Below are 12,135 nucleotides of genomic sequence, written 5' to 3' on the forward strand. Positions count from 1 at the left end.
AAAAAATAGTCACAGAAATGTATGAAGTTTGAGAGGGGAGTCGGGGAGTAGTATTTAAATAGTGTATGTCTGGCTATTCTCTTGGTAAAGTATGGTCAAAGGCTGGTACAAACATTTAGATAATAAATGTTATCTGCACACCAATGTGCATTTCCTGAGACTTGTCCGGAAGTGCCATTGACAGAGCAATTTTGCTTTTTAAAGGGCATGGGGGAAGAAGTAAACTGAGTCTGGAGAGAGAGTTCAGGCCGAGGACCAGAGCTCCGTTCCCAGCACCCATGCGTTACTTTGGGGTGGAGAAAAGAAATCCCTGGGTTTCTCTGGGCCAGCTACCTTAGACCACTTGAATTTCTGGCCAGAGATAGCCCGTCTCAAAAAAGAAGGTACATGGCTCTTGAAGAAGGACATCTAAGACTGTCCTCAGGTCTCCACTCACTCACACACACACACACACACACACACACACACACACACACATCTGTACATACCCACACAAATATCCAATCTATTTCCCAAATGACTCTACCAGTTTTGTAGTTAGCAACCATAGTCAATTTCTCTCTACCCTCGCCAGGATTTATCCCTTTTAAAAAACTTTGACCACTCTTACAAGTGTGTGTTTATATGCCATTTTGGTTAAATCTGTTAGTTTTTAATTACTTTACTTGACATCAAATAGAGCTATTGCTTTTTTCTCTTCTTGTTCTTGTTCTTGATCTCCTTCCTTCCTTCCTTCCTTCCTTCCTTCCTTCCTTCCTTCCTTCCTTCCTTTCCTCCTCCTCCTCCTCCTCCTCCTCCTCCTCCTCNTCCTCCTCCTCCTCCTCCTCCTCCTCCTAAGATTTATTATGTGTACAAGTCGATTGTCTGAATGTGTGTATGTGTACCACCTGTGCATGGACCATGTGGAATCCAGAAGAGGGTGTCAGACTCCCTGGAAATGAAGTTCCATAAGGCTATGAGCTGCTGTGTAGGTACTGGGAATTCAGCCTGCCTCCTCTGCAGGAACATCGAGTGCCCTAAGCCACCGACTCATCACCCCAGCCACCAAGTAAACCTCTGGTGAAAAGTCTATTCTCATCTTTTCTCCATTCTCCAATTGGATTATCTCTGTTTTGGCTTCTCCGTTTATGAGATGCTAGGCTTCGGTTTGATATGCGGGAGAGTAAACATCTGCATCTCCTGATGCTCTTATTGTTGAAAACGGAAATTTAGAGCCGTGATGCTGTGTCCATTTGGATATTCCCCTCCAACACTCATGTTGACATTTAATTGACATTGTTAAGGTATTAAGAGGCAGGGCCTTTGCCACAGTCTTATGCATGAAGGCCCCGTTCTCATAAATGGATTACTACTGTCGGTACGAGAGCAGATTAGCCACCACAGTGTGGCTTTGTTCTGTCCTATGTCCTCACTTGTCACGTGATGGCCTCTGGCAGGTTGTGACACAAGTAGGACGGCTCTCACCAGGTCCTACCGCCAAACTGGACTTTCTAGTTTTTTGGATTATGGAAGTTCAATTTCCTAGCTTTATAAACTCGTCTGTGGGGGAAGAGAGTGGAGGAGGCTAGGTAGCGTTAGGAGTTTGAGGCTTTGGGAGGTGAGCAGACCATGAGAGTAGAGGCCCCAGAGAGTCCCCTTCCTCTTCTTGGCCCCAGGTAGCCACCACCCTGCTTTATTTTCTTAAGAATTTAGTTTGCTGTCTCATACATGGGACCGTGTAGTATCTTTGTCTTATAACTATCTTATTACGCTTAGACAACTGTACTATATACTGTGCTAGAGTATATGACAGGGTTCCTTGTTTTTAAAGGCTGAGCTCCTTATGTGTGCACTACCGTGTTTTCTTTCTTTGGACTTATGTTTATGGGCATGTAGATGGCTTTTACCACTTTGATATTATGTGTAATAGTGAGGTTTTTTGTTTGTTTGTTTGTTTTTATGCAGGGTCTCACGGAGCCCAGGTTGTCACATAGCCTCAAATTCCCCATGTAATCAAGGATGACCTTAGATCCCTGTACTTTCCGACTCTGTCTCTTCAGTGCTGGAACCCATCTGCCTGGATTAAACCCAGGCCTTTGTGAATGGTTGGCAACTGATGCTCTACCTACCAACCAAATTGAACCACAGCCCACTATATGTTTTGAATTTTTAAAAAAATCCCCCCTTCTCATGCATGCACACTCGTGTGCCCGTGTGCCCGTGTGCCCGTGTGTGTGTGTGTGTGTGTGTGTGTGTGTGTACATTTGTCTGTTTTCTCCTACTATGTGGGCCCCAAGGATTTATTGTTGGTCTTTAGGCTTATCCACTAAGTCATCTTGGTGACCCACAAATGTGAATATTCATACTGCTGTGTGGGCTGTCTTTCTTTGTCTTCTCCTGTGGTAAAACTGATAACTAAGGTCAAAGTCTGTCATTGATCAGAGAGCCTACTAGAGCTTGGTACTTAATGGAGGACTCCCTTCCTTAGCAGAGTTTCTCCTTCTCTGACCTTGTCTGGGGTACTCTAAGCCCCCAGCACTCGCCTCTACCTGAGGAATGTCAGGTGTCCTCAATTAGTTTAAAGGATCAATTTCCTTTCTCCTAACAAAACCTAACACCTACAAACCCAGCACCTGAGATTCCTGAGAAAGGCTTCGTCATGCTAATGAGGCCCTCCAGGTACCCTAAGCCCCCAGCCAGTGACCTTTGTCCATCCTGCCCTCAGTGCCCCCAAACTTTATAAGCCTTCAATCACCATAAGTAAAGCTGATCTGCCTCCTGACAGCCGGTCCAGGTGTGGTCATTCACATACAAACCCACACATGTTCTCACAGGGCTTTCAACCCCCCTGTTCAACAGCTCTACTCCTACAGCCCCTGTGGACTGAGTCGGTAGATGATCCATGTGAGTGGGAGACCCACCCTCTCCAGTGCCAGAGACTGAGTCAGACTCACATCAGTAGGCAAACACCTTACTCCTGAGATAACCATACTATTTATTATGCCTTAGTACAATGGTATTTCTCCCTTAGTAGATATGCTAATTACTATCAACTGGCTATGCCCAAGTACCTGGCAGAAGCAGTTTGAGGAGAGACGGGCTTATGTTGGCTCACGGTTTGAAGGGATACACTCCAAGTGGAGGGGAGAGCAAGGCAGCAATGGTGTGAAGTGGCTGATAACATTGTGCTCACAGTCAGGAGGCAGAGATGAAAGCTGCTTCCTCCTTTGTCTCTTTCTACTCAGTTCAGGATCCCAGCCCACAGAATGCTGTTGCCAACACTCATGGTGGCTCCTCCTGTCTCACATAAACACCTGTGGAAATACCCTCTTAAACACGCCCACCTAGGTATGTGGTGTGCTGTGTCCTGGGTGATTCTAAGTCCACTGCGGTTGATAGTGTACATTAACCACAAGTGCACTCCTTGTCAACTTGACATCCCAGCAAGCAAAGTCCATTCATTACAAATGTTCTAGAGGTAAAATCGCTGGGCCCAGTGGTATCTCGGTATTTGCATTTTCATGAAATGCAAACTTTTTTTTTTTAAGTTACTGGGTCATTTTGCATCTCCCCCCTCCCCCGGCAGCATTTGAGGTGGACATATGTTACATTTGCCACAGATCTTCTCCTCAGGTCTAATGTATACATTCCATCCACTAATTGAAATCCTGCTTTTTACAACTAAACCTATATAACTAATGTGGACAGAAATAAGTCAAAAACTGTATGTTTAAACACATCATCAAATAGTTGGTAGTTTGTTGAGTACTCACTGACATCTCTTAAGTAATTTCTTTGAATACTCTGGCATGCATTCACAGTACATACTCATGTGCTAACAATGCTTTCTGACATTGTGTTGAGTCTCCTACTGGTGGCTGGCATCCTGGTGGTATGTGGTGGGTCATGGCTATGTTTGCATTTCCATAATAACTACGATGTGGATCATCTTTTCCTGTACATTGTCGCTGAAGGAATCTCTATTAAAAATCCTCTATTCAATTTAAAACTACACCATTTATATTTTTTATATTGTGTCCTGTTTGAACTTTCATGGTGAGAAGATATGCAACTTTCTTCAGCTTTGCTGAATTACTCTTAATATACCTTAGACATTCTTTACCTTTTGTTCTTCTGTTTTGAAATAGCTATTAAAAGAGTTTAGGCCGGGCAGTGGTGGCACACGCCTTAAATCCCAGCACTTGGGAGGCAGAGGCAGGTGAATTTCTGAGATCGAGGCCAGTCTGGTCTACAGAGTGAGTTCCAGGACAGCCAGGGCTACACAGAGAAACCCTGTCTCGAAAAACCAAAAAAAAAAATTTTTTTTTAGATCTTCCCAGTTTATTTCATCTTATTTGTTTCCCAAGTTTACACTGTGCCTCAGTTCCCTTGTCTCCCCCTTCTACCACACATGACTGGGATGAGTCTCCAATTCATCTTTTAGTCATTTTTTTTTATTATGATACTCAACCATCAGATAGTTTTCAAAGGTTTAGAATATATCTTTGTTGTCCAAAAGCCATGGTGTCTCTTATTTATAACACTTCATTCTTTTGTAAGATGACTTTCCCCTCCTCATTTGTCACCCAACCAATCTCTTGAGCACCATGGTAAATCTGTCTGGGAAAAGAGGAGGGGGAAAAAGAAACAATGAATCAAAAATCTCTTTCTTCCTGAACCGTATACTCTCTCCCAGGGGACCTGGACACAAACATGATAGAATATATTCAGTCCCAGGAAATGCTAGAGGGAAAAACACAAAGGAAGAATGAAGAATTGAAGTCATTGTGGTGGTTTGAATAAGAAGGGACCCCAAAAGGCTCATCTACTTGAATACTTAGACATTAGGGAGTAGTGCTATTTTAGAAGGATTAGGGGGCATGGCTTTGATGAAGTTGGTGCGACCTTGGAGGAAGTCTGTCACTGAGGGTGGGCTTCAGAAAGCCTACACTAAACCCAGCATCTCTCCCTGCCTCCGGATCAGGATGGAAAGGTCTCAGATACTGCTCCAGCATCTGTTCTTATGCTGCTGTGCTCCCTGCTGTGACAATAATGGACTAGGTCTCTGAAACTATAAGCAAGCCCCCCCCCCGACTAAACGCTTTCTCTTCTAAGAGTTGCCTTGGCCACGGTGTCTCTTCAAAGCGATAGAACAGTAACTAAGAGGCATTATTTTAGATCATTCAATTCTTTCTGGGAAGCTGAGAGATGGAAGCAATTGAGCTAGCCCAGAAGATATCTATTGGACCCTTGGGTCATTTTTACACTGCATGCCTCAAACACTCCTGAGTTTCTCTGCGGACTTCGCAGGTGGGAGAGAGAGTGGAAGAGAAGACCAAGGTTGGAGCTTTCCTTGAGTGGCCAAGGAAGTGAGGAGAGTTGGCAGTTACATGGTGAGGGTGAAGCAGAGCAGATGAAGTAGGCAGTAAGCAGAGAGAAATGAGCAAAGAATTGGCTCTGCGAGCTTTTGGGTCCTCTTGAGAACTCTGATTTTTCTTAGTATGTGGTGAGAGCAGCTGAGGTTTCTAAAGAGCCTGTGATGTGTTCTGACCTGTGCTTTCCCTGAAGCCTGTTGGTTAGAAAAATCTACCAAAGGGTGCAGTGTTAGAAGCAGTGTTTGAATCTAGAAATGTAACCACTTGATAATTAATTTAGTATTAGATCAAGAAATTTGATTAACCAGTATACTCGACCCAGGGAGTGGCACTATTAGAAGGTGTGGTCCTGTTTTAGTAGGTGTGGCCTTGTTGGAGTAGGTGTGTCACTGTGGATGTGAGCTTTAAGACCCTCATCCTAGCTGCCTGGCAGCCAGTATTCTGCTAGCAGTTTTCAGATAAACTCTCAGCTCCTCCTGCACCATGTGTGCCTGGATGCTGCCGTGTTCTCGCTTTGGTGATAATGGACTGAACCTCTGAACCTGTAAGCCAGCCCCAGTTAAATGTTTTTATAAGAGTTGCCTTGGTCATGGTGTCTGTTTCTAGCAGTAAAACCCTAACTAAGACAGCCAGGATCTGTCTAGAAAGTGAGAACCACTTTGAAAAATGGGGAAAGTACATAGCCTTATTGTTCACCACCCACGTTTATAATGGGCCCCTCTTACAACCTGCCCTAATTAAAAAAAATAGTACAGCACTCTTAATATTAGCAATACCATGAGCAAGCAGGTCTACTCCCATGCAGCCTGATGGTGCCAAACGAACTGTTATGCATGCCTCACTTGACTTATTGGTAAGATTATACCAGTAATAGATGGGGAGGGACTGGTGTGGATACATCTGGAAAAGATTTCCAGAGAGGACACCCTCTCCTGTCTCCCGACTTAGAAGAAAGCCAGACTTTAGTGAGCTGAGCATTCTTTGCACTTTTCACAAGGTCTGCAGCTGTGAGCACACTATACCACAAACACAGATGCACGCGGCCACATCTTCCTATAATGTCAGAATTAGTAGAACGAGAATAAATTCATAAGATCCAGCAGTTTCAATGGCAGCATTTTGACTACTGTAGTAATCAGGCAGAGGCAAATTTAGATTATTTTATTCTAATCTTTATTACTAATAATAGCTCTTCTATCACACAGCACATAGTGGGTTGGTCTACATATTCAAAAAGCCATTTACAGAACAAATGTAAGCTAGAGACTATGGCAGAGTTCAGGAGGCTTTGGAAGTGAGCCTCGTGGCTGGAGATGGCTCAGTGGTTAAGAGTATATGCTGCTCTTGCAAAGGACCTGGGTTTAATTCCCAGCACCCAAGTGGCAGCTCTCGATTGTCTGTAACTCCAGTTCCAAGGTATCTGATGCTCTTTTCCGGCCTCTGCAGGTACAAGATATGCACTTACTTGTACATAGACATACTTGTGATGATGATGATGATGATGATGATGATGATGATGATGATAAATATACTTGAAAACATTTTTAAAAAGAAGCTGGCTGAGAGAAATGCAAGTAGTCTGTATTAATAAGATAATGAACTCAGGTATATAAGAAGCAGGAAAGAGACTGATGGTGTAGAGATCAGGCCAATGGAGAGCCAGGGTCTGGGGAAAAGGATGCAGTCAGCTTCAGAAATGAGAGCGGAGCCGGTTAGATCAGGAAACTGTAGGTTTGGGTCCAGATGGACAAGCTGCTGGACAGCAGATGGCAATCAAGAAGCCATGTCAACAGTGGGGAACTGACCCAAGATGGAGCCCCAGGGACAGCTAACATTTCGTCACCTGTTGGTCCTTGATGCACACATACCAAGCATCAGAGTAGAGGTTGTGTGTGGCCAACACTAAGGGTCAACTACTTAATGGGATCCAGGTGAAGGAGTTACCCTTCCCTAAGAATGGCACGTTTGATGCGTTCTTCAGAGTAGCTTCTCTGATATGATTTTAATATGTCCATGTATCTCTGCCATCTCAGTTCCTCCCAATAAGTCAATAGGATGACATCCCTTGTACTTGCAGGAATAAGTCATTGGTCAGCCCTGCGGGTGGTGCTGGACAAATGCCCTTGTTCAGTTGCCTTCCCAGGGGCACAGTCATTCTGTACCCTCAAAACGGAGTCAGAAGCTGCTTATGGAACAGTCATCCAGGGCAAGATGTGGGAGTTCCTGCAGGTGTCACGGCTGATGGGGAAAGGGGCCATCAACCGGTAAGAATCAAAACTGTTTGGTCTGACTCAGTCAGGCTGGTCCAAATGTCCGGCGTCTGAGGCCAGGTGGTTCACTGTCAGCTTAGTTAAACACATTACAATTTGGAACAGGATTTCCAGGCATCAGTCACTCCAGTTTGAGGACACGGCAAATCTTAATGCGTTACTACATAGAAACCCCTTTGCAAAGTCCACGTCACAACATGAAGATGGGTTCTAACGCTTAAAGACTTAGAGCCGGTGTGGTCTCTGACCGAGGTGGCATAGAGGTCAGTAGGCTAGGTCAGTAGGAGATGTGACATCTCCCCCAATGATGGCATCCATTAAATGGCTGCTAAAGATAAAGTTATAGAGGAATAACTATTCTGGGGGATTTGGGTGAGGCTCGGCTCTACAGATAGCAAAAAGTCACCCAGTTGTTAACAGCAGCCATACTCGGCTTTCTGGATGGAAGGCGGCCATTTTATTTTGTTTTTTTTCCAGTGAGAAGACATCTCTGCATGTTTAACATCCTTGGTTTCCCTAGGGATTATCTGTGAATACAAGGATCTTGTGCCCTTTACAGCAAGGCTTAGAGTAGAGCAGCTGTTCACACGAGGGGAACATGCCTTAGGAATTGAAATTGTGTAGATAGGATTTGAAGCACATAGGAAAGCACAGGCAAGTTACTGCATACAGTCTACCGTTTTCTGCAAGGGATTTGAGCTTCTCCAAGAGAGGGATATATCCTATAAAGACCCAAATCTGAACATTGTGAAGTCAAGCCTTCATACAGAATGGCAGAGTTTTGTAGATAACCTATGACATATACTTCCAACCATTCAGATTACTTCTAAGACAGTATTGTGTGCAGAGTTGCCAGATTATTATTTAGCAGATATTTATAGGGGAAAATCTTGTACATGTTCAATACAGATACAAATTGTTTTATTAATATTTTTGTTTCGAGGCTGGTTGAATTCACAGATGCAGAACCTACAGGAGCCCAGGACAGACTGTGTGTATATCGAGGTACACACAGTGTACATTTAGGTACATACACTAGGTGTATATGTAGGTTCGCACACAACATTGTGTTTATCTATCTCCATATTCTATTGATAGTCTAGTATAAATATCTTCAAGTAATGAAAAGCCTTAATATAGAAGATTTGCTTTATCTCTTGTGGTTTGAATAGGTATAGACTCATGTGTTTGAATGCTTGGCCATAGGGAGTGGCACTATTAGGAGGTGTAGCTTTGTTGGAGTAAGGGTGGCCTTTTTGAAGGAAGTGTATCATTGTAGGAGTGGGCTTACATCACTGTGGGGGTGGGCTTAGAAGTCGCCTATGCTCAAGCTATGCCCAGTGTGGAATACAGTCTCCTGCTACATGTGGAACTCTCAGCTCCTTCTCTAGCACCATGTCTGTCTGGATGCTGCCATGCTTCCCACCATGATGATAATGGATTAACTCTCTGAAACTGTTCGTCAGCCCCAATTATATGTTTTCCCTTCTAAGAGTTGCCTTGGTCATGGTGTCACTCCACAACAATAAAACCCTAACTCAGACATCCCTCTTTAACCTTTCTTTGTCCTTCTTTTTCATCTACTCTGGTCCAGCCAGGGGAGCCGTCATGGTGAGTGCACTCGAGTGCTTTCCACTGGACCAGGCAGGGGCAGAACTAAGCTAGCCCAGGCCTACCTCCCAGGTTCTCTCTTCAAAACTTACTTTAAATCCCTCTGCATATTCAACATGGAGCCTGCAGGGTTTTACTTTTTCCTTTTGTGCAACAGAGCTGGCAAGTTGTGAATTGTTTAACCCACAGGAAGCAGCCAGCAGCAGCCAGTAGTAACCAGAAGCGGCTGCTATCAATAGGAAATCTCCATGTTGAATGGGGACAGAAGGGCTGAACGTCTTAAAAGGCCTCAGAGCCCGAGCCCAGAACTGTAACCTAGAAGGCACCTTCCTGGTGACACAACACAGGCTGCCACAGTAGTGGTGGTTCACGGCTTGCCTTAGATGACTTTATTTGAGTCACTCCTGGTGACACAACACAGGCCACCGTAGTGGTGGCTCACGGCTTGCCTTAGATGACTTTATTTGAGTCACTAAAGATGAGGAAAGCATTCAGACTTAGCCTGAGCAAACATGCCCACCATTGATAAGACAAAAGGACTCCAAAAATAAGCTGAGAATTTCAGTGCCCTTCTTCCTCCACAACAGTCCACATTTAATGAAAAGGGTTGCAAACCTTGGCACACTTCACCTTGACACAATGAATGTTCCCCTGCTGAACCCTTTGGGCTATCTGCTGTTTCTGCCCTCAGTGCTCCCAGGTGAGTCAAGTGGCCTCTCTTGGCCTTACTTTCTTGGAGTATGCACCAAGGGACTCTGAGGGGTGCTTCCTGAGAGCGCCTATTCTGGCTCACCTTTCAGACATCACATCTCTGGTGATGAGGCTCCGGATTGGTTAAAAAGAAATGAACCTACCTGGAAAGACACAGTCCAGCCAGTCAGACCTGCCAAAGGATAAGAACAAATAAGGGCGTGTGTATCCTAAGTTGCCTTCTTGCTGGCTCTGTGGGCAAAGACCTGAAGGCTCAAAGAAGAGAGGTCAGGGCTGAGCAAGAGAGAGCCCACTGAGTTAACACTTTATCCGCCCCCTCCTCTTTCCAGTCCTCATCCAGTACCGTGAGCTCATGTTCTAGCCATTCCCAAACAGAGCCCAGAAATCCATTCTTTACCCAGAGTCTAAACTGAATTGGGCTAAATGGAAATTTATATGTTTGATATATGCATGTGTGTATGTATGTGTATGTGTGTATATATGTATGTGTGTATGCATGTATGTGTGTATTATATATTTGTGTATGTATATGCATGTATGTGCATATACATACATGTGTGTATGTTTATTGTGCATGTGTGTATGAGTATATGTATGTATGTATATATGTGTGTATGAGTGTATGTATGTATGTATGTATGTATGTATGTATGTATATATGTATGTATATAACAGTTTTGACCCTACTAGGTGCATGTGATACCTACAGATTGATTGGAATGCTTACTCACCATATATGTTAACAATCTTTCACTGAACCTGGAGCTTGCCAGTCTGGCTGGCCAGTGAGTGCCCAGGATCTGACTGTTTTCTGCCCTTTGGTGCCAGGGTTATAGATACCTGCACCACCACATCCCGATGTTCCTGTGGTTGATAGGGATCTAAACCCAGACATGCCTGCTTTCCCAACAAGTACCGTATCTGCTAAGCCATCTCTCCAGCCCCTAAATTAGGTTTTAACCTGAAACTCTTGTCATTGTCCGTGTTGGGAAACCCAAGTCCTTGCCGTGGCTTGCATTTAATGTCACAGTTAGTGGGGTGCAATTCATTTCCACTCTTTCTTTATTCTAAGCATTTGCACATGTGGTAAGGTTGGTTCCTGACCGCATCAGGCTTAGGAAAGGGCTGAAGGAAGTGAAGAAAGGCAGCAGCCTCTAGAATCCTCTCAAGTGTTTCTGTCAGAATCCAGCGTGGGCTTCTGTAAGGACATCCGGGGTCCACAGGAGCAGGACGGGTTTGGCAGCATCAGGCTCTCCTTGGCTGCGGTTGTTTGACAGGGATTTCTTAATATCAGACTTGCGCAACAGCATCAAGGAGTAGTTTATGTCTCAATGTGTTCCATTTGTTCCTGGGATTAAGTGGGGATTTATATCCTGAAACTGAATTTCTATTTAGAGTAAGGGGTTTCTCAATCCAAGCCATTGTCAAGATGTCAGGAATTCTAGGCCTTCTGGGGCTTATAGTAAAGTCTTGACAGCACGGGCTCCGTCTACGTTTCTGTGGGTGTGCCTCCATTGTCTTGTCTATGACATACATGCTTGATGTGTAATGAGGGGCAGAAGAAAATCGAGTGCATCCCAATCCACATACTCACCTAACTCCCCTTCCCAGCAGACACTTCACACCTTCCCAGCAGGTGCGTGGATTCTGAAATCTTTTTTTTTTCCAAAGCATCTCTGCTTATATTCACGGACACACTCTCTCCTCTCGTTTACAGGCACATTAATGTACCTTGACATAGTTTTAAACCTGCATTATTTATTTAAAAGGAATTGACAAGGACTGTAAGACTGAGCCCAAGGCGAGAAAACCAGATGCAGGGGAGACAAACTATGAGTCACAAATTGCCAGGTGGCTGTAAAATCTTAGCGCTGGCAGGTGGCAGGGAGGAAGGAGGAAAGGACAATTCAGACAGGATGTAGCATGTGCACAGGTCTGTCATGTGGAGCAGAGATCACGGGCCAAGGTGAGGCATAAATGAGCCATGATTTCCTTTCTGAGGCTCCGAATGTCTTGGAGATATTATTTTGTCAGTGTTTGTGTGGCAGGTAAACCAGGCGAAATAGGAGGAAACCATGCAGGAAATGAGTCAGGTTTGGAAAGAAGGTTGATGCCATCTGTGCGGGAGAAGAGTGTGTGTACATGAAAGTGTGTGTGTGTGTGTGTGTGTGTGTGTGTGTGTGTGTGTG

This window comes from Mus pahari, chromosome 16 (genome assembly GCF_900095145.1).
Source record: "Mus pahari chromosome 16, PAHARI_EIJ_v1.1, whole genome shotgun sequence".
NCBI lineage: Eukaryota > Metazoa > Chordata > Mammalia > Rodentia > Muridae > Mus > Mus pahari.